This window comes from Anabrus simplex, chromosome 4 (genome assembly GCF_040414725.1).
Source record: "Anabrus simplex isolate iqAnaSimp1 chromosome 4, ASM4041472v1, whole genome shotgun sequence".
Taxonomy (NCBI): Eukaryota; Metazoa; Arthropoda; class Insecta; order Orthoptera; family Tettigoniidae; genus Anabrus; species Anabrus simplex.
This window is the reverse complement of record NC_090268.1, coordinates 430691800-430718252: the sequence shown is the minus strand read 5'-3', so window position 1 is coordinate 430718252 and position 26453 is coordinate 430691800. Positions and strand designations below refer to the sequence as shown.

Sequence of the window (26453 nt, the reverse complement as noted above, 5' to 3'; positions counted from 1 at the left end):
TGGTGGAATGAACTGGTGAGATCAACTTCGGAAAACATGTTCATGCCTTTGAATCTCCTAATGACGTCTTTAACAGATGGTACATGGTCATTCTCTGGTATTAGCCTCAGGTTGAGCTCACGCGCGTCGATGCAAATTCTCAGTGACCCGTCCGGCTTGACCACTGTCACGAGATTGTTTACGTAGGGAGTGACCCTTTTCGACACAACTCCGTTTTCTTCCATTTCCTTAATGATACGTTTCACTTCAGGATAATGTTTTTCCGGAATTGGATAGGCTTTATACTTGTACGGATGCCAGTCTGTAACATTTAGTACGTATTTGAAATTAGGGAATCACGCCAACCTTCGAGTCGAAAACAGTTTTATATTTTTCCAACAGAGCTCGCAATTTGTCCTTTTGCTCCTTGGTTCCCTTGAATTCAGCCACCTTTGCTGATATCAAATTCTCAATTTCTGTTTCGGCTTCAGCATTAAAATTATCCGCAAATATGCATTCATTGTCCAAAATTTTCTCAACATCCTCATTAATGATTTCCTCCTGATTACTAAAATTCATGTCAGTTTTGCTATTGGTCTCGTGGTCTAGAAAAACATGTTCATCACCTTCTGGTTTTCGAAATTTGACTTCGTTCCTGGCCAGGTCAATCACAGCATTAGTAGCTCTTAGAAAGTCAGCCCCCAGAATTAAATTGTAGTTAACTCTTGACATTATGACAAACGGGTGCGTAAAAGTAGAATTCCCTATTTGAATCTCCAGCAGTGTTTGGGATTTACATACAGTTGTCTTGTCAGGAATAATTCCTCTTATTTTGACCGTAGATACAGGAATTTCGGGTAGTTTGTGCCGGTCTTTGATGTCATTATATAGTATCCTGGATACAATACTTATGGACGCCCCTGTGTCTGTAAGAGCTCTAGTGTTAGTACCGTGTAGTTTGACGTTTATGACTGGCAACTTTTGTATTTGCATGGCCTCTTTTATAACAGGATCTTCCAAGAGATCTTGTGGTTGCACGACCCACGAATCCACCTGCGCTACAACCCAATCATCTGTGTTGTCGGCCACTAGCACAGGCTCGTACTGGTCGGATGGAGACGTTGATTTTAAATTGGCGTTTTTTTTGTTGCCCGTTGCCATTGTGTGAATATGGCTGGGCTTCAGGGTTTAAAGACTGTTGTCTTCTGTCTGTCTGGTTGCGCGCTTTTTGATACTCGAGACTTTCCGCCCCGACAATATCAGGATTTAGCTCCGCTTGGTTTATGGCCTTTCGCCATCTTTCTCTCTCTTGGCGTTCCGAGTTTAAATCCTGGACATAACGCTTGTTCTCTCTGTTACGGTAGTCTGGTTCCCTGTACCTATATCTGTGTTGTTGTTGTTGGTTCCTATCGTTCCACCTTCCGCGTTGGTCATATCGCTGGTAAGGACGGTTACGGTTCCGGTCTTCGTATCTACTTCTGTCCCTTCTAAGTTCCCTTCTAGGATAATGCCTACTGTACTCATAATTATTCCGATTCGGCCTCTCATTTCGAAACTGTACATCTTTTATTTCTCCTCTATCATCAGGCTTTCGACGCGGCATCGCTCCTGTATTTGAGCTTACCTTACCCTGGTGATTGTTAGCCTCAACATTTTCCACTACAAATACTTTGTGCTCTATGTTGCGCGCTGGCCTGGGTGTATTTAAGTTAGTGGTGCCGTCCAGTTGCCTTAGAATTTCCTCCGCCTCTACTGGAGTCTGAACTTTGGATGTAATCAACATCCTCTGGACATCAACTGGGAATTGTTTAATTAGCGCTTGAACGAGTTCGCTCTGAGATGGGGGATTATCTAGTTCCTGCATTTTTACTAGCTGGTCTAAGAAATAGCGGCTGTATTGCGTGGGAAGAGTGCTAGTATATTTCTTAGAATATAACTCTAGACGCAGATCCTGTTGCGTTCCTATGCCCCAAAATCGATTGAGAAAGGCCTTCTCGAAATCTTTAAATGTGTTGAATGACGAGCGAAAACCTATAAACCATGTCTTGGGACTTGATTCTAAGTATCTCTCAGTCAGCCTTAACTTTTTGTCCTCTGGGATTTGCATTTCACGGAAGTACGACTTTAACTCCCTAAGGAACATTTTTGGTGATACTAAGTTGGTGCCATTAAATTTCCGCGGTTGCTCATCACTTAATTTCAATATGTTGACGAGGTTCGGATGTGTCACGATTGTTTGAACATTCCCACTAGAAACTGGCTGAGTGCTTGTGTTGACACTTAGCTCTGGCGCTACCTGGGATGGATTAGCAGCTACTGGCTGTTGGAATGCCGGCTCTTCCTGCCGCATACCTGCTTTAATGACAGCCTGCTCTTCCGAAATGAACTTAACTAATGTTGCCAAGTTCTCGGTCTGTACCTGTAAGTTATGCATTTCACCGTTTACGACCTCTTTCACCTCCTCACGCATTATCTCATCACCTAATTGAATCTCTTTACCAATTGTTCTATTCATTTCCTCCTGCCAAACTTTAATTTCATTTTTCATTCCTGCCAATTGCCGGGTTACGTCTTCCTTGTCCGCGGTCCTAGCTGCTTCCATGACTTTAAATCCCTGATCCATTTTTTCTAACCCTTCACAAACTTTGGTGGTTATTGAGGTTAGACTTTTTTGTGTGTCCTCCTCCAGTGCATTCATTTGCTCCTGTACCATAAGAATGCTTTCTGACATTTTTTGACACTGTCCCTCGACTTCATTCTTTGTTTCCTCTATTTTATTACTAAGTGATAATGTCACATCGCCTAACTGCTTGATCAGCTGTTTGTGTGCAGTCGCAAAATTGTTAAGATCCTGTTTGGTTTGCTGCTTGTTCTCTTCGCACTGTTGTAATAGCTTTTCCTGACTATCCAACAATTCCTTACGTAATTCCTCTTGATTACGAGTGAATTGGTTCTGAATGTCATTCAATTGTTTATTTAAACTTTCGTTCAGTGCGTCGTGATTGTCCTTTAATTGTTTATTTATGTCCTCAGTGAATGTGTTCTGATTTACCCCCAGTTGTTTACCTAGATTTTCCGTCAGCTCTACTTTAAGTGAGTTCTGAGTGTCTTCTATCTGTTTACTAATGTTTTCAACTAGTGTGTTCTGATCTGCTTTAATTTCACTTTGGACCGTATCCACCTTCACACTGAGCATGTTTATGCTCGCAATGAGTTGCTCCCATTGCTCGTCACTTATGACCATATTAACAGATATGTAGAATAGCGGACCCCCTTTAAGCTGAGGCGAAACTTAATTGCTATTTTTAACAAGCACAACATTTCCTATTCATCCTTACAATGTGATGAACAACATACTTTATCAACATGAACAACATTTTACAATCACATAATTACACAGTGTTAATATTTAATTGTTACCTCCTTGGAATGTTCTAAATGTCAGTCTGGTCATGACCTAACTACTCTTACCATACGTAGGCGACGTCGGGCTTCACTGTTGAGTGACAAAACAGTTACTTATTACTTAGGCGACGTCAAGATCCACTGTTGCGCGCCAAAAACACTTCTGCACCCTTTAGTCGGTAGAGTTGCGGAACATCTTCTATCTTGCCTCGGCTGCTAAAAAAATACTCACCGCATTTTTGAGATTCTGTCTCAGGTGTGCTCAGTCCTTGGTCGCCTGGAGGGTGTCGCAGAGGGATTTCCTATCTAAAGGTTACCATATGACTACTGAATAAATAACTGTTATGACTCAGACTGATTTTTGTAAAATAAACTAATTCTTTATTAACAAATTAAGTGAAATCATTATCATGGATTTAGAAAATGAGCCAAACTGATAGTATTCAAATTATATAAGTGCAAACTCAAGCTTTACACACACAATTAATTTAAAACCAAATAAAAATATAATTAATTTATTAAATAACTAGTCAACACAAATTTTAGGATATAAATTATCCATTTAAATCATACATTTATTGTGACCATATTTCATCGTCAAATATTTAAATAAGTCGTGGCAATATTCTCGATCACAAATAATCTACAGCTTCAATAGCTTGGCTCAATAAAAATCAGTTAAGTTTGAGCATGATATTTAAAAGAACACAGTTGTTGAAAATAAAATTTTATGACGCTATGACCAATTATTGCCACCTTTTGATACACTTAGAACATTCCAATCATTTTTTAGGAGTATATTCTCCGTAATTAATGCAAATTATTTAGCATTTGAACTCTCATTTTATAATAATGAGGATAAATACACCATTTAAATTAAACCACTGTGAAATGTGACATCTTTAGACTCAATAAGTCTTGCCAGTATTTTTATTGAAAATCTGGACATTACTGAACTTTCCGTTAAGCATAGCTCTAATTTTTGATATCACCTTGGACTATACAAACTTTCATACAAATATAATATTGAAAAATGAAAAGATTTATTTCACAAAATTTTTCTGACTATATTTATCATCAGTATCATCACATTCATATTTGAAAAATTATAATTCAGTGTTCAATTTATTCGTTCAGTAATTCCGAGAAATTTGTTGTTGCTTGTTATGCGAGGAGAAATTTTGAATCTAACACTTCGTGTACTAATTTTTACGCGCACTACCATTTCTAATACTTTATAAATGAACATTATAATTAACACTCAAAATAGATCAAATCAATAAGAAACAAACTAGATTACATTATAGTCACAGAGGGGTTACTTATGCAAATTATTTATAATTCAAATAAAAACGACCATCATGGTTAACTAGTAATTTGCGTACAAATTCATGTTCTATTTACACTATCTTATTCACTCACGCACTGTTGTTTATAAATCAAACATAATAGATTTCAGATTGCATCATTACGCATAAGAAAATTATTATCCTGCTCAGAGTCCATTTACTTCAAATCTCTGAGTAAGGATGGTATGTCACCACGACCATATCAACATCTCATGGCTTTCCTGACTCCATTTCTCTAATATAAATAGAGGAATATTAGAAAATAAATTTATCCATAATTAACTGGCAATAAACCAAAAGAAACGTGATTACAAATTGAATCACATCGAATAACATCTCATGAATACTTATTGTAACACAATTTTCGCATATCAATTGGGATCACAGACTATCCTTTTAAGTCATTTACATCGATCAATTTACTTGGTTTTGCTTATCATTATCTCGCTTAAGATGGTATGTCATGTTGCCTCAGCATCAGTTCTTTGGGATAATCATCATTATTAATGCACCTTAATTGCAAGAAAAACACGGGCCTCTCCTCCCGCGCACTTGCATTATACCCTCGGCTCGTCATGGCCGGCATTTATTTTCACATTCACAATATCAGCTTTGCATAGCATGAATATTATTTCACTTTATTAGCACCTACGGCTTAATTATTTCCATCGCAGCTCGGCGGCTGGTAACACATAATTAACTTCTCATTTACCTTGAGACATTCGCCCTCAGTGCATAATCAATTATCACATAATATCATCCTCTATCATCGTTTGAGCCTTATGACATAACATCTTTTCCTTGGGTTCATTCTTCCCAGTTACTGAAATTTTTCAACTACAATCTCCCAATTGAGTGCTTTATATCGTATCGTAATAATATTAATCAAATCCATTCAAATCCACTATGACCAATTAACAAAATGATTATTCTTCACCTGTCCATAATCTTGTTATTCAGGTGAAGTATGCATCAAAATAACGGAAATTATACAAATAACGGTGAATAAAAGAAAATTTGATATCAATCAAAACAATTATATCATTTAATTATCAAATCGTAGGTTCATAATGTGCAATCATCAAAAAAAATATATTGACGGTCCCTAATGTCGTTTAAATGTAGGCCTATGCATTTAAACAAATTAGTCCAATTGACAATAATAATAAAAGGAATATTAATAATAAGAAGAAAAATAAAACAAATAAAATTGATCCCATCATGCGTGAATAAATTGTCATTATCAAATCTCCTCTGTGCTAATCCCTAAAATATAATTACAATAACTACATATCTACTTGATAGCTCGCGTAACTGAATAATTAAAATAGTATACTCCATGTTAGATTTTATATGAATCATTTTTACTCACATTTTTGCAATGAAGTTTCGCCCTTCCTAGGGCATCCGCCGATGTGGAATTAGAACATGATTACAAAGAAAATATGCATCTTCATAATACCGACGTATCCATCCATGATATTGGTTGCACTATTCACACGCATTTTATATATTCTTGATGCCTTAATTCTAACACTTTAACATTTAAAAACACACAATAATATGGAGAGAATTATATACACTTTTTATTTCTCACTTCTCCTCTGCGTAACCCGAGTTTGAAGGTCTCTAGTGTTGTTTACTATATGTGCTGGACTCTCTATTGTGTGAAAGTATTTTCCCTGCATACCTGCTTTGCTGTCCTCGAGCCGATTTAATCCTATTTACCAGTTCCTTGGCCTCTGTAGTAATGTTAATGACTTATTTGTAGTAGAACAGCTCACTCACTCTCTTTCCCTCTACTTGTCTGTTATGAATTAATGAAACCAAAAGTGTTTCCGAGCCAGCTGGAGTACTGCCCGCCTTTCATGGAAAGAAGTTTTCTCCGTCTCCCATGTAACAGTCAAATATAACCAGTTAATACGCACTGAAAATATCATATGTGACCAACTTGTCATAACAAAATTTGGTATAAAAGTTCTAGATGTATTAACATATCTGCCGTGTGCGATAGTGTTGCTAAATAAATCTAAAGATTCATTTGAAGCTCTGCATGTTAAGTAATTGTCTTACACAGTCCCCTAAGATACTCCTCAAATAGGAGAATTGACATTACGCGTCTACTCTACACGAACGTTGAACAACAAGTGATTCTTCTGCTAGGCGTCTTGTGCCTCCCTGGATTTCTTTGCGGAGTGATCTAAGCTGACTTAGGGAGCGACGTTTAAGTCATGCATCCCTTTCTGCTACTACATGAATGTCACACTTCGTCAATAAAATTCCGGTAAGTCGATTTATACACTGCGTTCACCGAAATAATCACAGACATTTACATAATTTAGATGGCTTCGGTCGAACTATTTCACCTGTCGTAATGCTGGGTGTAATACCTCAATGGCGGGAATATCCTCACCCTCTCGTCCACAGACACATCCTCTCCTAATTAAATATTCGCTGCACATTAGCACGGTTTGCCTCACTCACTACTTATGATATTCGAATTGAAGGGTTACTGCAGTTGAAAATTTATTAATTACTGTCAGCTTCTGCCAAACGACTGAATATTTAAGAGCGCTCCTTTTGAAATATTTGAAATAAGGCTTCCGATTGGTTGTTGGGTAGATATCACTGTCTCCCTTTGAGTGTTTTCTCTGTCTTGCAAACAGCGGAAAGTTACCGCTCCATGACCTAGATTTCTAGGTAGCTACGCGTCCTCACGCAGTATTGTTCGGAGTTAATGGCTTTATTGGGGGACAACAAGGCATGACTTAGAGGGACTTCAACAGCTTAAGCTTCTATTGTGTGTGATCTTGCTTCCTGTAGTATTGTGAGAAACAGAGTTTCCACTGTGTGGAAATATTCCACCTATGATACTGATTACAATTTTAATATAATGCAATTAAGCTCAATTCCATGGGTGCAGTACGTAGGTGGATCAAAAGGTTAGTTGTACTAACGCGCCGCAGCAGCGCGCTGTGTGTCGCAAACGTGGGCACAGCGGAGAAAGGGACAGACACTGCCCACGCGTCTGTTAGGCAGGTCGCTGTGGTGTCTCGTCTAGTATTGTGTGAATAGCGGCCAAATGCAATGGCGCGTCAACTGGACGTTCACTCCAAATATGAGGTGCGTGTAACAATCCGATTCCTATGGGCCAAAAGGAAGAATTGCACTGACATTCATCGCGAAGTTAGTGCTGTGTATGGGGAGCGGCCCATTCCCCGGCAAGGTATCGTAAAGTGGTGTCAGAAATTCGAAGCCGGACGCACGGATATCACGGACAACCATCGCGAAGGCAGGCCCGCAACGTCCAGGACCCGTGCAAAGATCAACAGTGTGAATGCAATCATTAGACAGTACCGGCGCATTAAATTGAGAGAAATCGCGACGCAGCTGAACATGTCGTATAGCAGTGTGTTCGCTATTGTTCACGAGGACTTTCGATATCGTAGGCTGTGTCAAATATGAGTTCCACGTCTTCTCACCGATGAGCACAAGGGACTACGTTTCCAACCCTTCCTGGCATTTTTGCAACGCTATGCCGCAGACGGCAACGGGTTTCTGCGGCGAATCGTCACAGGCGACGAAACGTGGGTCCACCACTTCACCCCCGAAACGAAGCGAACATCAATATAATGGGTGCACCCCTCATCACCACAACGAAAGAAGGCCAAGGTTCAACCTTCAGCCCGTAATGTTATGGCGACAGTGTTCTTTGAAAAGGAGGGTTTGCTGCACGTGGAATTCATGCCGAAAGTAATGACGATCAACGCGGCGTCGTATTGTCAAACGTTGCACCGGTTGCGTAAAGCGATTAAAGAGAAGCGCCGAGGGGAAATTGAGCGCCGGTGTGATTTTGTTGCACGATAGCGCAACATCTCACAAGGCCCGCCAAACGAGAGAACTGCTGCAGCGTTTCAAGTGGGAGGTCTGGCAACATCCACCCTACAGTCCCGACCTAGCGCCATGTGACTTTCATCTGTTCGGTAAGCTCAAAACGGAGCTCGGTGGTCGACGTTTCCAGACCGATGAGGAGGTGAAGGCCGCTGTCTCCGAGTGGTTGCAGAACGCTGGAGGAAATTTCTATGCATCCGGCATCGACAAGTTGGTTGTGCGTTCGCAGAAATGTTTGGAGTCTCTCGGAAACTATGTGGAAAAGTGACGTTACAGTGTATGTCGTTATAGTCGTGTTGCTGTTGTACAGGTGGTGTAAAAAATGGCCATAACTGGGAAGTGCAACTTATTTTCTGATCTGCCCTCGTACGTCGAGGAATAGAAGAAATGAAGATCTATACAGACAGACAGACAGACAGACAGACAGACAGACAGACAGACAGACAGACAGACAGACAGACAGACAGACAGACAGACAGACAGACAGACAGACAGAGAAGATCATAGATGCCATACGTAAGGGGACACTGAAGTTTTATGGGCACCTCATAAGAAGGAACGAGAGTCGACTAACAAAGAAAATCTTTAACTACACCATCAAATTAAAAGCAACTACTAAATGGGTAGAAGAAACAAAAAAGACATGGAGGAAGTTGGCATAAATCCAAAATAAGGCTTTAATACAAATATGTGTCTAGCTAAATTGATAAATTCAAGGGGTTCCAGGAAAGACAAAATGAAAACTCCAAGAACATGTGCTCAGAGGAAAGGAAGTGGAACCACAGTGAAATGATGAAGAAGTTCTGGGAGAAGAAGAAGAACTAACCAGCAAGTTATCATGGTCCAAAATCGAACAAAGAATAATAATAAGGGAGATCGGATAGGATGGATGAAAGTGAGGAGTCTGGCACAAGTACGTGGAGGCAATACCAGGATTCGGCTAAGGAAAACTAAAATAAAACACTACGACACAGTAATCAAACCAGAGAATCTGCATGGCACAGAATGCATGTTCCCTGTGAAAAACGGTGAGATAGAGAAAAAAGAAAATATTGAGAAAAATCTGGCTAACATTGAAAACGAAGGAGGGAGAGTTTATGCATACAAGGAATAGAGATCTATACAATGACGAAGAAAATGAAATGATGTCAGGCACAATCAGAAAGAAGGGAATTAAAATTTTTGGTCACGTAATGAACGTGGATAACAGCAGATTGACAAAACGAGTGTTAAGCCATGCCGATGTTTGCAAGAGCAAGAATGACAACCAGTGTATGTAAGGAGTAAAAGAATACGTGACTGAGAATGGAATATCAGAAGATATAATACAAGACAGAACAACTTTCAGAAGATTGGTACAAAATTTCAAGGGTTTGCAGGAGAAGGTGAAGAGGAAAGGTAGCAATAAAACCTGGACACAAGAGGAGATGAAGAACTATTGGAAGTCAAGAAAAGAAGGGTCAAGAGAAAAAAAAGAATAGGAATGCTAAAGATTTATTGAGCCAATGAAGAAAAGAAGACTCACATTTTATGGAATTTTTTTTTAGAATGGATGAGAAGGGGCAGACATAACAGATTTCGAAACACTTGATAGTAGAGCTAACGTTTCTGACAAATGGTTCAGGGAGGTAAGAAAGGATCTTGAGCAGTCTGGATTAAATCAGGCAGACATCCTAAACCGAAAAAAGTATAGATGAGTGATCGACAGCTTCAGAGGATTCTATGACGAACAGAAACTGAACAGGGGATGGACAGAGGAAAGAAGACAGACTCTCAGGGAAGGAATGCAGAGATTTTGGGCTGCAAAGAGGGCTTCCAGTAATGTATGATTGTTCTTTAACGTCATCTCAAATGGCCGTAAAGGAATATAATAATAATAATAATAATAATAATAATAATAATAATAATAATAATAATAATAATAATAATAATAAATGGCGTATGGCTCTTAGTGCCGGGAGTGTCCGAGGACATGTTCGGCTCGCCAGGTGCAGGTCTTTCGATTTGACTCCCGTAGGCAACCTGCGCGTCGTGATGAGCATGAAATGATGATATAGACGACACATACACCCAACCCCGTGCCAGAGAAATTAACCAATGATGGTTAAAATTCCCGACCCTGCCTGGAATCGAACCCGGGACCCCTGTGACCAAAGGCCAGCACGCTAACCATGTAGCCACGGAGCCGGACAATAATAATAATAATAATAATAATAATAATAATAATAATAATAATAATAATAATAATAATAATAATAATATTGGTTCAGCTGCCCTGTGCTAGCATTTTTTAATTTGACACAATCAGGCTGCATGCTCATCAATTTGCAACATTCCGTTTTGCTGTAGGCCCACTAGATGGCAGAGTAAACTGAATCCCTCTTGGGCGTCTATGGCTAAGATTTAATGACTTTTTTTAGGGTAAACACCAACTGTGTCAACAGTGATCTTTTACATGCCGACATCGTACGATATAGAGTGTGGAATGGAATTTTTTCCGCCCTTAAAGATCCGACGACCTGTGGCGGGTTTGAACCCGCTATCTTGCGATCCGGAGGCCGACAATCTACCACTGGTCCACAGAGGGAGCCTTTTAAGATGTTACCTAGTATGTTGATACGTAACGTAAAATTTACGTTAGGTAACATCTTAAAAGTCTCTTATTTGCAAGAAATCCAATGCTTAAAACTAAGCAAATATTCAAACGATTACCAAATTAGATGTTTCTCCTACCGTCTTCCTGTAAATATCTTCTTCTTCTACTTCTACCATTTTTCAGACACCTGTGGGGTCGCGGAAGCGAAATATGTAGCACATATGGATTTGACCCTGTTTTACGACCGCATGCCCTTCCTATCACCAACCATATGTGGAGGGATGTGAATACTATTGCTTGTTCCTGTGGTGGATGGTAGTGTAGTGTCTTGTCTGGATTTGAAGAAGAGAGTGTTGGGACAAACATAAACACCCATTCCCCGAGGCAGAAGGATTAATCAATCGCGATTAAAACCGCCGACCCGGCTGAGAATCCAACCCCCGACAGTCTGAAATGAAGTCTTCAACGCTGACCACTAAGCCAAGGAGTCGGACGTCCTTCTGTAAATATGATTGGTATAAAAACCAATCCTTGGTTTCTGACAATAAGAAACGTGCTAAGCTAAACATGAAAACATGTAGATTAGATCTAATGCTGTTACATCTGAATTATCATTACATTTTCAGTGATACTCCCTCCCCAGTTCCATATCTGGGTTTCGGTGATATAATTTCCTGAGTTTCGGAATCCTGAAACAGAAATAACCTTATAATTTTTCTTCTCGAATTATCATAACCCAAACTTTTCTTTCTGTTAACTTCAGCTGTAAAATCTGAGGAATATAACAACCATGCCTCAGGAAGTATCTTAATGGTGGTCACAGAGGAGACTTTTTAAATTTTTAGCAGTGGTTTAAAACGACGATAACACATAGAAGTTGTCTGATGACCCAAGGATGGGAAGGTAGTTTTCCTGTCTGTAGTTAAGGTACAGACCCAGCCTGTGCCTGACGTAAAAATGTGAAAACATGGAAAATCGTTTTCCGGACCGCCGACAGTGGGGATCGAACTCAGCGTCTCACAAAACAGAGAGAGCAACACTGAAACGAGGTAGGATTGCTCAATTACAAAAGAGGACAGGAAGGAAAATTAGAGTATGTAAATTAATTGGTGAACGGTGGAGATAAAGTTTGTGAAAGCGATTGATGTATAGCAAGAAGTTCGCAAGTTCCTCAAACACAAACATGCTGCAATATTCATGCTGTACTTCATAGCAAGCGTGGCTTATTTTGAATCAATTACACACCACAAGAGCACTTTGATAGCTGGCTTTACGGAAGAACCTTCTCTATACTTATTAACACTTTCCGTAACTGTCGTTTCACGAGGCCTTAACCTCTTCCCCTGGATTTTCAACGTATACATTTCCTACAAGATTTTTACGAGCAGTGGTCTGACGTCTTTCACTAAGCTATACAATAAACTACCTGATATCGCGGTTCGTACGTCCTAGAGTAGTTATTTACATAAAAAGCAGGTAAGATACACCCACTTTCCTAGCTCTAATGAGGCAATACGTTTGATAGCACACAGTACAGGCTGGACAAAAAAGAAAGTCACTGCATGGTCCGGTCATTAGAGCTTCCTGCAATAGGAGTTGTAATTGCAAAGTGATGACACAACAACACAATTAATGTGCTTGTGAGGTGCACGCATGCAAGACTTGTCATTACAAGATACAAGTGAATTATGTTGATATTCAGACTGCAGTACACAAGAAAATCTTACATCAAATTGTAGAAACGCTGTTTAGACGATGTCTAGGTCAAACAATGTTTAATTACTGCTGCCGCATTGCACAGACGTTGTTTATCACTTAGACATTGTCTAAAACATATGTTCAACCGGCCAAGTTTAAACACTGCCGAGAACACTGTTTAACCTCAAATGTGAGGGGTGAATCACAATGAGAGATTATGTACCATGAAACATATAATTTGTATTATAATGTTGAGACGATTCCGGGAAGAAAGGTTGTCTGAAGGCCTCTCTGTGGGTCGTGTGCAGCGGAATCGCATTAATTCGTTTGAAATGTACGAGGAGATACAGCTTAAAATACGATTTCGCTTTTCAAGAGACTTGTTTCTTGAGACTGACAAAGGGACAGTTCGATAATTGTTAACTTGACTACAATTCTTGGCAACCAGTATATTTTATTAAACATGGGATGTTGTCCATGGAATTATAGATCACTTCGACTACATGCATATCAGAATTACTCGTCCCGATCGTCAGTGGGCTGTCACATACATCAACCGGGGGGGATTCACTTATAGTTACTGCCAATTAGGCACACATAATAGTGACAACTAAAAAGTAGGCTATGCGTTTTTTAATTTTTATAATCATCGCGCTAATTCAGATAAGATTTAGGCAACTATGAGATGGGAAAAGACAAGGACTGGAGATGAAAAGCCATGGCCATAATAACATAATAATCTCCAGAATGCAAGCTACATCTATACGGCCCGTACAACTCATTCGGTTACAAAGTACTATTAGGTTTCATCTTCCCTTTGCCGAAGCTATTTAGTTTACACTCACCGTAACAACACTATAATCAAAGCTACACTTCCTCGTACGGTGCCGTGTCTCTTTAGTGTCGATAATATATTTCCACCGAAAGCGATATTCTTACCTGTCGCAAGTCATGCTCATGCTTAGCCATATTTGAGTAATGCGCAGGAAGACGACAGCTGACTAACGCTTGTCGCGGGCACCGACGAATTTCATTGGCAGCGAAAAGCAAAGAGTTGCATGAAAGATATGAATTCTATCTCGAATTTCAAACCAATATTGAAACTTTAAACGGTGTCTAGCTAAACACCGGCTGAACATTGTTTATGTAATTGAAGACCGTGCGCAACTTAGATGTTGCTTAGGTAGACGTTGTCTAAGGCTTAAAGCTAGTCGTCGTTTCTGCAATCGGCACTAATTTTCGAGGCTTCTTAGAAAATATACTCAACAGATCTGTTGGTTGTACAATTATGTCTCTGAATGTTTATTTAGTTTATTGTAAGTTTCTGTGGCCTCCCCTGTGGTGTATTGGTTAGTGTGATTAGCTGCTACCCCCGGAGGCCTGGGCTCGATTCCCGGCTCTGCCACGAAATTTGAAAAGTGGTACGAGGGCTGGAACGGGGTCCACTCAGCCTCGGGAGGTCAACTGAGTTGAGGTGGGTTCGATTCCCACCTCAGCCATCCTGGAAGGCCACGGCCGCTTCCTTCTCCTTTCCTTGTCTATCCCTTCCAATCTTCCCATCCCCCGTAAGGCCCCTGTTCAGCACAGGAGGTGAGGCCGCCTGGGAGAGGTACTGGTCATTCTCCCCAGTTGTATCCCCAGACCCAAAGTCTCATGCTCCAATACACGGCCCTTGAGGCGGTAGAGGTTCCCTCGCCAAGTCCGAGGGAAAAACCGACCCTGGAGGGTAATCAGATAAAGAAGAAGAAGTACGTTTTTGTTAATTTTCTTTTCGTAACATTTCCATGGGGGGTTCTAACCCTCCTTGGCTACGCCTCTGGTTCCATGAGAGGGAGAAGAACCCCTACAGGCTGTCATGTTAAAAGCATAGGTTTGCCTCTAGCTGAGCTTGACGAAAGACCTGCGGTGTCAGTAGAGTACATCCAGGGCATCACCCTGTCTGTTGTTAGAGGCTACTGGAAGGGGAACCCCTAAGGCTTTGATGTTGGAGGCATAGCTGAGCCTGGCATTTTTTCGACTTAGTTATGCCGAGCTCTTCACTTTTACCTTCACCCGACCATCCTGGTAAAAAATTAACATCTTCAAATTAAAAAAGTTTTTCCGAGATCGTTCACGAATTTTCCAAACAAGATAAATTGTTCATCCTCCTTTACAGCTGTATAGGGATGAAAACGCCCTTTAATGTACATGTTTTACACGAGTAGCTTAGAGGTTATGACCGTTCTAGTCGGGGTGGGTCACTAACAATTCCAAAATTACCACCGAAAAAATGCATTAAATTCCCACAATACTTCAAACACGCAATATTTCTGCCCATGTAGTACATTTTGCTACTGCAATGCATATAACTACAGCAAAAGCATAATGATAATAACAATAATAAGAATAAATATGGTCTCTAAACGAAACAATAAAATAATTATCAGAACGTGTTATGCAACGTGTAAGAATGTAAGCTTTTCATGTTTCTTCTTAAGTGAGATCGAAGACAAAGAATACGAAATGGTGCAGGAATGGTCAGCGTAGTACACTTCGATTCAAAAGGCTCCGGGTTCGATTCCCGACAGGATCCGAGATTTTAACCTTAAATGGCATGACATCAGCTTTCGTGCGCACACATTTTAATTTAACGCCATCTGGTTGTCTGCTCGTCAATTTTGATGTTCCCCACGCTCGGGGACTGAGTATTTACACTGTCCCCTAGATACCTGCAACCCACACAGCGCACACAACACTATCCTCCACTACAATAACGCGCAGTTTTATACACTTGACAGATGCCACCCACCCTCGGTGGAGGGTCTGCTTTGCAAGGGCTGCACCAGGCCAGAAATAGCTGCACGAAATTATTATTATTACCTGTACTATCCTGCGTTTTTTCGAACTCTTATTCAATTCCTACTCAGAAGGTATTAGATTCGAAGCCCAAGGGAGTCTTTCATTTTCACGCCCTTCGTAGTCTTTGTATTTCATTGTCCGATATCTGAATATTTCAAAGTGTCGAACCCTTTTAATTTTCTGCTTTGATTAGCATTAACAGAGGATGGTAGCCCAGTTGTAGTTCCTCCTAAAACAATAATCATAACCACCATCACCAGTTCTTCATTTACGAGCAACTTCGTGCATCTTCTCTTTCTTTTGTCGATACTCTCTTTCTTCGAAAGGTGAGACCTTTTCCCTCTGACTGGAGTTTCATACGAGAGGATCGCTTATAACCATCTCTTTGTTCTTATACGAGAAACACGTTTGCACTTCAGGTAATGGAGAATGTTTGAACGCCCTCTTTCTTCTTCTTCTACAACTTTTCCCCACATCTGTGGGGCAGAGGGTGCCAACTGTGTAGCACATGTGAATTTAGCCTTGTTTCACGGCTGGATGCCCTTCCTGACGCAAACCGTACATGGAGGGATATAATCACAATTGTGTGTTTCTGTGGTCGTTGGTAGTGTAGTGTGTTGAGTGAATATGAAGAGGAAAGTGTTGGGGCAATGACAAGTACCCTGTCTCCGAGCCAGAAGAATTAATCAGACGCGATTAAAATCCCCGACCCGGCCGGAAATCGAACGTAGGACCCTATGAACCGAAGGCCTCAACGCTGATCATTCAGCCAAGGAGTCAGACTTTGAACACCCTCTTTAAGGTAGTTTATTGCTAGGGAAAGTATTTTTGAATGCAGATGTATTTGAACATGGCGCAAGTGTCTTCTACCCGCACAACAGTTATATAGGTTCGTTGCATAAATTTTAGGGGTTCGGATAGTTCACGTCGCTAATATTAATGTTGAAAATATCATAGCTTTATATACGGGTCCACATATTGCGAAAAACGTAACATTAAACGATTTCCTCAATTGTACGGAAAGTTGAAGAGCTAAAGGACCCGGAAACGTTTCAAATTGTGTCTTGGATAGCTCTATCAAACTTAAAAAAAAAAATTCGAAAATCACTTCCGGCTTAAATGTAGTCCCAGTAAAACAGCCTAAAATGCTTGTTTCTTTAGTCGTACTCTTTTTATTCATATCCTAGCCAAATTAACGTATTTACATCATTCGTTCTGTAATGTGTTCCTTGGTTCAATACCCTCAGGCGTTTCTTGATTTTTCTACATATATTCACACCGAATGTAGTTATAACGGCTAACGTGAAACTCTACATTGACTCACATTAGTACTCGTAGTGGTAGAAAAAAGGCAAACTGCTAATCTAATCGACAGGAGAACGATGATTAAGAAAAGGATTGTAATTTTTAGGAACAAATAATATAGTCTCCTACTTTATTACATTTTATTTACGTGAAATTCGTAGCTCATATCGCTGGGATGTTTAAACATTGAGTTGCTTGCCTGAAAGACTAGAACTGTGGATTCATTTTATGTAAATCTCATAACATTGATGTACTGCAGTACCGGTGTATGACCCAGGAAATGCACGTTCTCTTTTCACTTTGAGTAATGCGAGTCATTCTTGTCCACAGAGACGTACGAGGACTCGCTATCTGGAGCAAGGCCCGCTCTTCACGTAGCAGCTCACAGTGAGTAACAAACACAACCTTGGCATGTGCGTCCGTGTGTTATCGCTTCGATGACCCTGAATATCAGACAATATACAGAGGAATGTCGCTACACAGACGAACTAGACACAAACCAACACAAGGATGTAAATAAAACTACAGCTACAATGAACTTTGAATCAATCAGTCATCAGTGATCAGCATTTAGGACAGTCGTCCAGGTGGCAGATTCAATATCAATCGTTTGCCTAGTGTTTTCTTAAACCTTTTCAAAGAACTTGGACATTTATCGAAAAATTACCTTGATAAATTATTCCAATCCCTTACTCCTTCTCAGATTTAATGTACTACCCTTCTCAGAAAAGCTAATGAATCACCAGTGAAAAAAAAATTATTTGCTCTTATTTGTTCTCCTGAATTCCAACTTTATCTTCATATTGTGATCTTTTCCAGTCAAACTTACTCCGCCCAAACTTATAAGTCTACTAATGTCATTATACGCCATCTCTCCACTGACAGCTCGGGACATACCGCTCAGTCGAGCAGCTCGTCTCCTTACTCCAAAGTCTTCCCACCTCAAAGTTTGCAACATTTTCCTAACACTTCTCTTTTGCGGAAATCAACCAGAACAAATCGTGCTGCTTTCCATTGGATCTTTTCCACATTTCGTATCAAGTAGTCGTGGTTAGCGTCCCATACACTGGAACCATATTCTAATTGGTGACTTACCAGAGACTTACACGTCATTTCCTTTACCTCCTTACTACAATCCTTAAATATCATCATAACTACGTGAAGAGATCTGCAACCTTTTCAACACCTCGTTAATATGCCTACACTTATGAAGATCATTCCTTATATTAACACGTAGGTACTTACAGTGATCCTCATGAGGCGTTTTCACCCCCATTAACACAGTAATTGTGGTGTCCTTAAAAGTAGGAAACATCACAATATGAAGATAAAATTGGAATTCAAGAGGAAAAATTGGGGCAAATGTTCGTTCGTAGGAATGGGAGTTAGGGATTTCAATAACTTACTAAGGGAGATGTTCAATAAATTTCCAATTTCTTTGCAATCATTTAAGAAAAGGTTAGGAAAACAACAGATAGGGAATCTGCCATCTGGGCGACTGCCCTAAATGCAGATCGGTATTGATTGATTGTAATTAAAACGCAGATGACTTTTCTTCCTGGTGAAACATCAAAATATGGAACAGACCTGAATAACTACAGAGGCATCTGCGTAATCTCAATTACGTACGAGGTTCTCTCGAAAGTACTCCAAATCAAGGCAAAGAAGCCACTGGGAGACTACCAGGGAGAGTTTAGGAAAGAACGCTCGCGTGTTGAACAGATCATGAACTTTAAATACATTATTTCATAATGCGGAAACTTAAGAATAAGAAATGTTGGTTACCTTCGTCGATTAATGACCTACAACTCGACTGATCAAACTATCTTGATCAGAAATGTGAAACAATCAGGCTAGGATAATAAGACCAGAAGGATCATTAAGCAGATCGCGATCGATACTGTATCCAATGTCACATTTAGAGGAAAAAATTCAGACACTTTTGAAATCAGGATTGGTGTTATGCAGGGAGATAAACGTTCTCTTGACGTGCATGCTTGTCGAGGGTGTATGTCGCAAAGAACTGAGTAAATAAGGTATTGAAAAAAGGAGTTAGAATTTTCTGTAAGATTCAGAAAGTGACGTGCAAATTTTGAAATGTTTGACGTGAAAACATTTTGGACATAAGTACAGAACATATATGTTCTTATGGCTGGGGGTCATCCGAAAATTTGTCCAACGTAACGTGACCAAACGAAATGTGTGACGGAAGTGTAACCATAGCAACCGTGCAGGCAGTGATGTAAGGTATGTTACCTAGCAACCGTGCACGCAGTGATGTAAGGTATGTTACCTAGCAACCGTGCAGGCAGTGATGTAAGGTATGTTACCTAGCAACCGTGCACGCAGTGATGTAAGGTATGTTACCTAGCAACCGTGCACGCAGTGATGTAAGGTATGTTACCTAGCAACCGTGCACTCAGTGATGTAAGGTATGTTACCTAGCAACCGTGCACGCAGAGATGTAAGGTATGTTACCTAGCAACCGTGCACGCAGAGATGTAAGGTATGTTACCTAGCAACCGTGCAGGCTGTGTCTTGTGGCTCACTGCCATCTGAAATTAGCAGCCGTTGATGGATGACCATGACCGGAAGATATATTTATATTTTGGCAAAGGAGAAAGTCGTTTCGTTTGTTAATGTTGAAGACATTGTTTAGCAAAGTAGGGATCCCCACACTACGAAAAACTTAAAATTAAACAATTTCCTCAATTGTGCCGAAAGTTAAAGGGCTAAACGGCGCGAAAAGTCTTCAAATTGTGGGCCTTGGATAGCTCTAACAAAATAAAAAACAATTTGAAAATAACTTCCGTTCTAAATGCAGCTCCGGAAAAACAGTCTAAAATCATTTGTTTTTTTACTCTTTTTTATTTTTTAATTCAAATCCCAGATGAATTAACTCATCTACATAATTATTTCTCTAATGTGTTACTTGATCCAGTTCCCCAAGCGTTTTTGCCTTTTTTTTGAAACATTTTCACACCGAATGTACTTACAAGTGCTTAAGTGAAACTCTGCATTGACTCAGATTAGTGCTCGTAGTGGTAGAAAAAGGCAAGCTGCTAATTTAATCGACCGGATAACGATGATTAAGAAAATGATTGTAAGTTTTAGGAATAAATAAAGAATATATTCTCATACTTATTACACTTTATTTACCTAAAATTCGTAGCTCAAATCCCTATTATATTTTCGACCTTGAGTTGCTTGCCTCAAGACCTATAACAGTGGATTTTTCTTTCATTCCGTACCCTGGAGTGTTATGGTGGGTCTCATTGAGGGTAACGCCCTCTGTCTGGCTTTGAGATGTGACGTGTTTGCGGTGCAGTGAAGGGCGAAGAAGAAGAAGGAATCGGCCATGGAACTGTTCCAACATTGTCTGGGAGTGAAAAAGGGAAACGACGGAAAATAATTTTCAGGACACCTGTTGATAGGATTTTAATCCCACCACCTCCCGAATGCAGAGCTGTTGATCCGTATTCACTCAGTTCTGGCAGCTTCACCTCTGCTTCATTTGAACAACCCTCTTTTCAGAAGTTTCTTGTCGAAGTATGTATTCGTGAAAAGTGTATCTATATATAAAATAATCGTAAAGACCGTGTATTTGTACATTGATTATTTTCCAGAAATTTTTGTTCAGTTATCCGTTTCTGCATATTTTTTAGCTTTGGTGTCTGTTTGTTTGTTTGTCTGTCTGAGTTCTTGTAACATGAAAACAGCTGGATATATTTCCACCAAACTTCATATTTAGATTCCATCTGCCCTTGGGTAGGTTTTAGGGCCGCATTGTTTCTAAATCCCTGAACTGACTGGGAATTTGCACGAAACTTAAACCGTGATTTTGCACTTTCACAAAATATACACAACCAAACTTAATGGAAATATACCTCCCTTGATGGAAATCAATTTCTGAATCATTTTCTCATGTGCATCATTTCGATACGAGAATTAATAAGCGGGATACCTTTAACGGCCCGTTTTTCAGTCTAAGTTCTGGTGGACTTAGCCTAAAAGCAGTTGAGTGTAAAGGATATTTCTTATAAATGCAAAACTACTGGAAATATTTTAACCAAACTTCATATTTAGCATCCTCCTGTCAAAAGTATGTTTTAAGCTCCATAGCGTTTCAAATTCTTGGACTGGACTAGTGGTTTATAGGAAACTGAAACAGTGATTTTACGCTCCCCAAAATATACCTCATCAACATGGATGGGAATCGACCAACCTTGAAGGAAATCCATTTATAAACGTTTTTCTCATGTGCATGTTTTCGATAGGATGATTAATAAGGGAGATATCCTTAACAGACTGTTTTACAGGCTAAGTCAGTGGACATAGCCCAAAAGGTGTTGTACGTTGAGCAGATTCCTTATCTCTATAAATTAAAAACGTAACGAGATTCAAGATTCAAGATTCAAGATACCCGTCTCCCTTAATCTCGAAAATCATAGATTAGGGAGACGGTATTATTTATTGTAATCGTTTCATAATTTCACAATTTGTGATACATGCCGTATACAAAATTAGAAGGAGTAACTTAAATAACTATTGTGAATTGTGTTAATAATTGGTACATGCGATGAATGTTCATATAAAGCAGGTGCTTAGAGAGTGAACAGAGAAAGAATAATATAAACTGAATGTTGGAGTTCCATTCATATATAGCATTATGGCAGAAAAAAAAACCCATCTATCTATAGTGATATCTTTTCAGATTATCAAAGATAATATTGCCTGTGCAGGCTGTTAAGAAAAGAGAGAAAACTGAAATTATTACTCGACAATACATGAAACTAGTATAACTACTGTAACGAGGTAGTTCCATGCTATCCCTTAAACCTATGTACCTAATGGCTCTAGACTTCAACGGAGTTATATTGTCTAAATTACTTTAGGCACAATTCGGTTCCTGGCTGACATGTATCACATCCTTTTCTTCCTTCAGTTTCCTGCTCCACCTTCCCCTAATAATGTTAAATAATTTTGCAATTCTATCCGGACGCATCCATTCTCTGTTCAATAACTTTACAATTGTATACAACTGATTTTCGTTCTCTATTTTCTTTACATCCTCATCGTCTATGAATTTTTCTCGTATTTCCTTTGTCATAGGGCAATCTTTTATAAGGTGTGCCCATCCCATCTCTTCAGAGCATATTAAACATTTATTTTCATCCCTGTTCCTTCTATATGCTTTATTTTTATGTATCCCCATTAACCACCATATTATACCCCTCATTCTCTTTTTTTGTTATAAACTCTACATTTATTCTAATTCTCCCATTTATATTACAAAATTATTCTAATGACCTCTTACTTCTACATTGTGCATCAATGCCTTGTTTTTCAATATCCTTAATTCTTAGAACTATTTTTTTTTACATATTTTCCACTTCTCTATACATTCTTTTTCCCAATAACATCCCATTCCAATCGTTTCTAAAATATTCCGTACCCCATCCACCCAGTATCCTTGATTCTGATGTTTCATTTGGTGTTGATATGCTATCTGTAAAATTTTGCCCCCTTCTCGCAACTCCATTCTCAAACAATACTTTATTATCCTTTTAATAATGTCCACTCGCAGACTTATATCTTTGCACATCATTCTCACTCCACAATTAGCTGTACAGCTGGGTAGACCCATAATTATTTTCCCAAATCTACTCGTAATTGTATCAAGTGAATCAACCCTTTCTTCAACTCCCCAAATTTCCGCTCCGTACAACACTCTAGATTTAACTACTGCATTAAAAAAACATTTTTATGCACTCTGTAGTCTGTGTTGGGCATCTTCTTCTCCAGTATGCTAATGGATGACAGTGCACTCATGCCTTTTAGCTTTGATCTTTTTATTTGCTCTGACCATTTTCCATTTCCACTTAAAAGCATACCCAAGTATTCTACTTTCTTGACAACTTCTAACCTCGTCTCGCCCATCCACCATTTTTCATTCTTTGATAATTTATGTCCTTTTTTGCACACCATTACCTTGGTTTTCTGTACATTGATTTTTAAATTCCATTCTTGACAGTAATTTACCACCTCATTTATACTACCCTGCATACTATTGGGTGTCAAAGTGAGCAGAAGGATGTCGTCAGCAAAAATCAGGCCCGGAATATCCCGGTTCTCAAGGCTTGGGTAAACCCCTGCCTCGAAGCCTTTCGGTTGAAATATATCATTTATAAAGAGTAGAAACAGTACTGGTGACAACTTACAACCCTGTTTTAATCCTACATTAGAGAATATTTCTCCAAATACTACGCCCTCCTTAGTTTTTATTGCGCACCTTACTTCTGAATATATATTTTCAACCGCTCTTATCATCTTCTGGGACACCCCTATCCCTCTCATCTTGGCCACCACCGCCCCTCTGCTCACAGAATCAAATGCTTATAAAAACGTAACGACCGTGTGTCTGTACATAGACTATTTTGTCAAATCGTCTCCTGACTTCCAAGTCCTCCCAGCCATAGTTTGCAACATTTTCGTGACATTATTCCTTTGTCGGATATCACTCATAACAAATTGTGCTGCTTTCCTTTGGATTTTCTCCAGTTCACATATCAAGTAGTCCTGGTGAGAATCCCGTACACTGGAACCATATTCTAATTTGTGTCTTACCAGAGACTTACACGCCCTTTCCTTTACCTCCTTACTAAAATCCCTAAATAGCATCATAACTACGTGAAGAGATCTATAAACCTTTTAACACCTCGTTAATATGTTTACCCCAATAAAACCAATAAAATTCATTCCTTGTATTAAAAACTAGGCACTTACGGTGATCACCGTGGGGTATTTTCACCAAATTGGCACAGTTATTGAAACGGAGAATAATAATAATTTATTGGTTATACAACCCAATATATGCCTTTACTGGCGAGACCTAGTGTTTATAGTGCCCTATATCTTCTGGTATGGACTAGGGCAATATTGTTACTTTCATTGATCTGTCCGTCTCAGTCTCACCCTTGGATTTCGCAGCATGAAAGTGACTGAGGTATGAGTTATGTTGGTAATGCCACTCCATGCAGCCAGGTGTAAAAATGCAGCTCATAGGGTGCATGCATTTTAGTGAGCTTGACAGACGTACTCGGAATGAGGAGATAAAGGCTAATTTAGGAATGAACTCTATGGATGAAGCTGTACGCATGAACCGGCTTCGGTGGTGGGGTCATGTGAGGCGAATGGAGGAGGATAGGTTACCTAGGAGAATAATGGACTCTGTTATGGAGGGTAAGAGAAGTAGAGGGAGACCAAGACGACGATGGTTAGACTCTGTTTCTAATGATTTAAAGATAAGAGGTATAGAACTAAATGAGGCCACAACACTAGTTGCAAATCGAGGATTGTGGCGACGTTTAGTAAATTCTCAGAGGCTTGCAGACTGAACGCTGAAAGGCATAACAGTCTATAATGATAATATATGTATGTATGTATGACAGACTGATATGTAATAGCAACTTCTGGCTTAGTGAAAAAAGCAAACCACCTCACTCCTAATTTACCTAGTACGGCTTCTCAGTGATGCCTAGGCTATCTATGACAGGTATTGTTGGAGTTCTTGAGGATCCAACCAGCCTTCGGGCTGAGGACCCAACATGGATAAACCTATTTCTATAGTTTTCAGAGACGTATAAGTGCAGCAAATTAGTTTGTTTTGAAGTTTTCTGTTTGTTTGCATAAGATGGGGAAACCTTAAAGTGCTTATCATCATTTGCTGCGGTCACATTTTCACTCCTGGTGTTATCACCTGTTAAGCTGTCGTCACTGGGGTGTCCTCATTTATCTTGTCTCTAATTTGTTTGTTCTCAAGAATGTGCGGGACCTTAACCTACTAATATGTGAGTACCTCAAGGATGGCCTACTTACTTATCTCCTTCTCCAAGTAACAACGTGAAGAAGGTATGATCAAATATATCAAGTACTGACATCAAAAATCTTCTTCCCCGTCGCCTTTTCTCTATTACTTTGTGTCAGAACTAAATGTTAATAGGGCCCAATTTTACGGTTGGAATTTACAGGAAAAACTCTAGGAATATGAACATACGCTCTAAACTTTTATAGTATCAATATTTTAGTTACAATAAGACTTTAATTCCCGAGTGACTCTCTTACCAAGCAAATATGGCAAACGAATACAAAAATGATACTGTGAAAACGGTTCGGGTCTCATGGAGTGGTAAATTTCCCATTTAAAGTCTATGGGAAAATAGTACGAAGTATTATTTGCTAAGATGCCAAACTGCTGAGAGGAAAACATTTAAGAATAGCAAGTGTACCTGTTCTTCGCTACATTGTATACGGATTTATACGTAAATTTCTGCACACGCAGTATATGCCGGTCCACTGGTACCCGTGTCAAGGAACATGAACGTAATTTCGTGTCAACCTACCAGACAAATCGGCAATAGCTGAGCACGCTCTATCGTCGGGTCGTGATGTCATGTCCAAGATGCTCGAGCTCTTATCCACACTAGACACTACAGGTCCAGGATTATACGGGAAGCTGTGGAAATACGTAGAAATCCTAACAATTTCAACAGGGACACTGGCTATCAATTAAGCAATACCTGGTTGCCAGCTATTAAGGATTTACGTAGGTAGTTCCCTTCCCTGTCTCTTCACTATTGTTATTTCGTCTCGGTGTTTTCCAAATTTGTACGTTCCTCATCGCCAGATGTTTCATTCCAGGTTTGTGTCAATGTCATGTGTTACGTACACATGTAATGTGACCCTCTTAGATTGATTCTGATGGTTCGGTCAGCTTCTGCTTCGAGCGCTAGCGCTGTGTCACGTCCAGGGAGCCGTCTGGTGACGAATGAAAGTACTATTTCCACTTCTATTATAACATCTAAATTTCAAAAATCATTGTTTAAGAAGCCTTTCTCTTGGACAGTCGAGATTTTCTTCTGATGACGCAGAGCACAGTTCTCTGCGAAAGGTTAAGAATTTCGCCTTATTTTCTTGACGCGACATAAGCTCAAAAGCCTATTCAGTATCATGTGTAACCGTCCAGGCTTCTCCAGCCCTACTAATTTAATATAATATCATTTTACGCGATATCATTTGATATCAAGTTTATCCGCCATCGGCAATTATTTGTAATAACATATTTATTCAATGTCAATCATTTGTAATCAAGGCTTTTTGGAATCATATTGTATATATAATAACATCGTTTTAGTATTTAAATTATTATATTATGTAGGATAAGAATTCATTATGTTGTAAATACGGTCAATATGTTGAGACATAGTTGTTTTCATTTCATCTCATGTTTGTGTATACGGAGGGTTATTCTTGAAGCTTGGGATTTTGCGTTAGTCATGGGTTTATTTTATGACCAAGGCTAGTAAACAGCGACCCGTGCGCGAGGCTTGCAA

General features: G+C 39.5%; 1 long non-coding RNA gene across 1 annotated transcript in view; it reads left to right on the top strand.

The window, feature by feature from the left end:
* The window catches only part of LOC137500600 (uncharacterized), a 244097-nt gene that overhangs the window by 53197 nt on the left and 164447 nt on the right, over positions 1 to 26453 (top strand). The window contains exon 2 of the long non-coding RNA XR_011018109.1: positions 17392 to 17448. This is a non-coding gene — a long non-coding RNA (uncharacterized lncRNA). The remainder of the gene's footprint in view (positions 1 to 17391; positions 17449 to 26453) is intronic.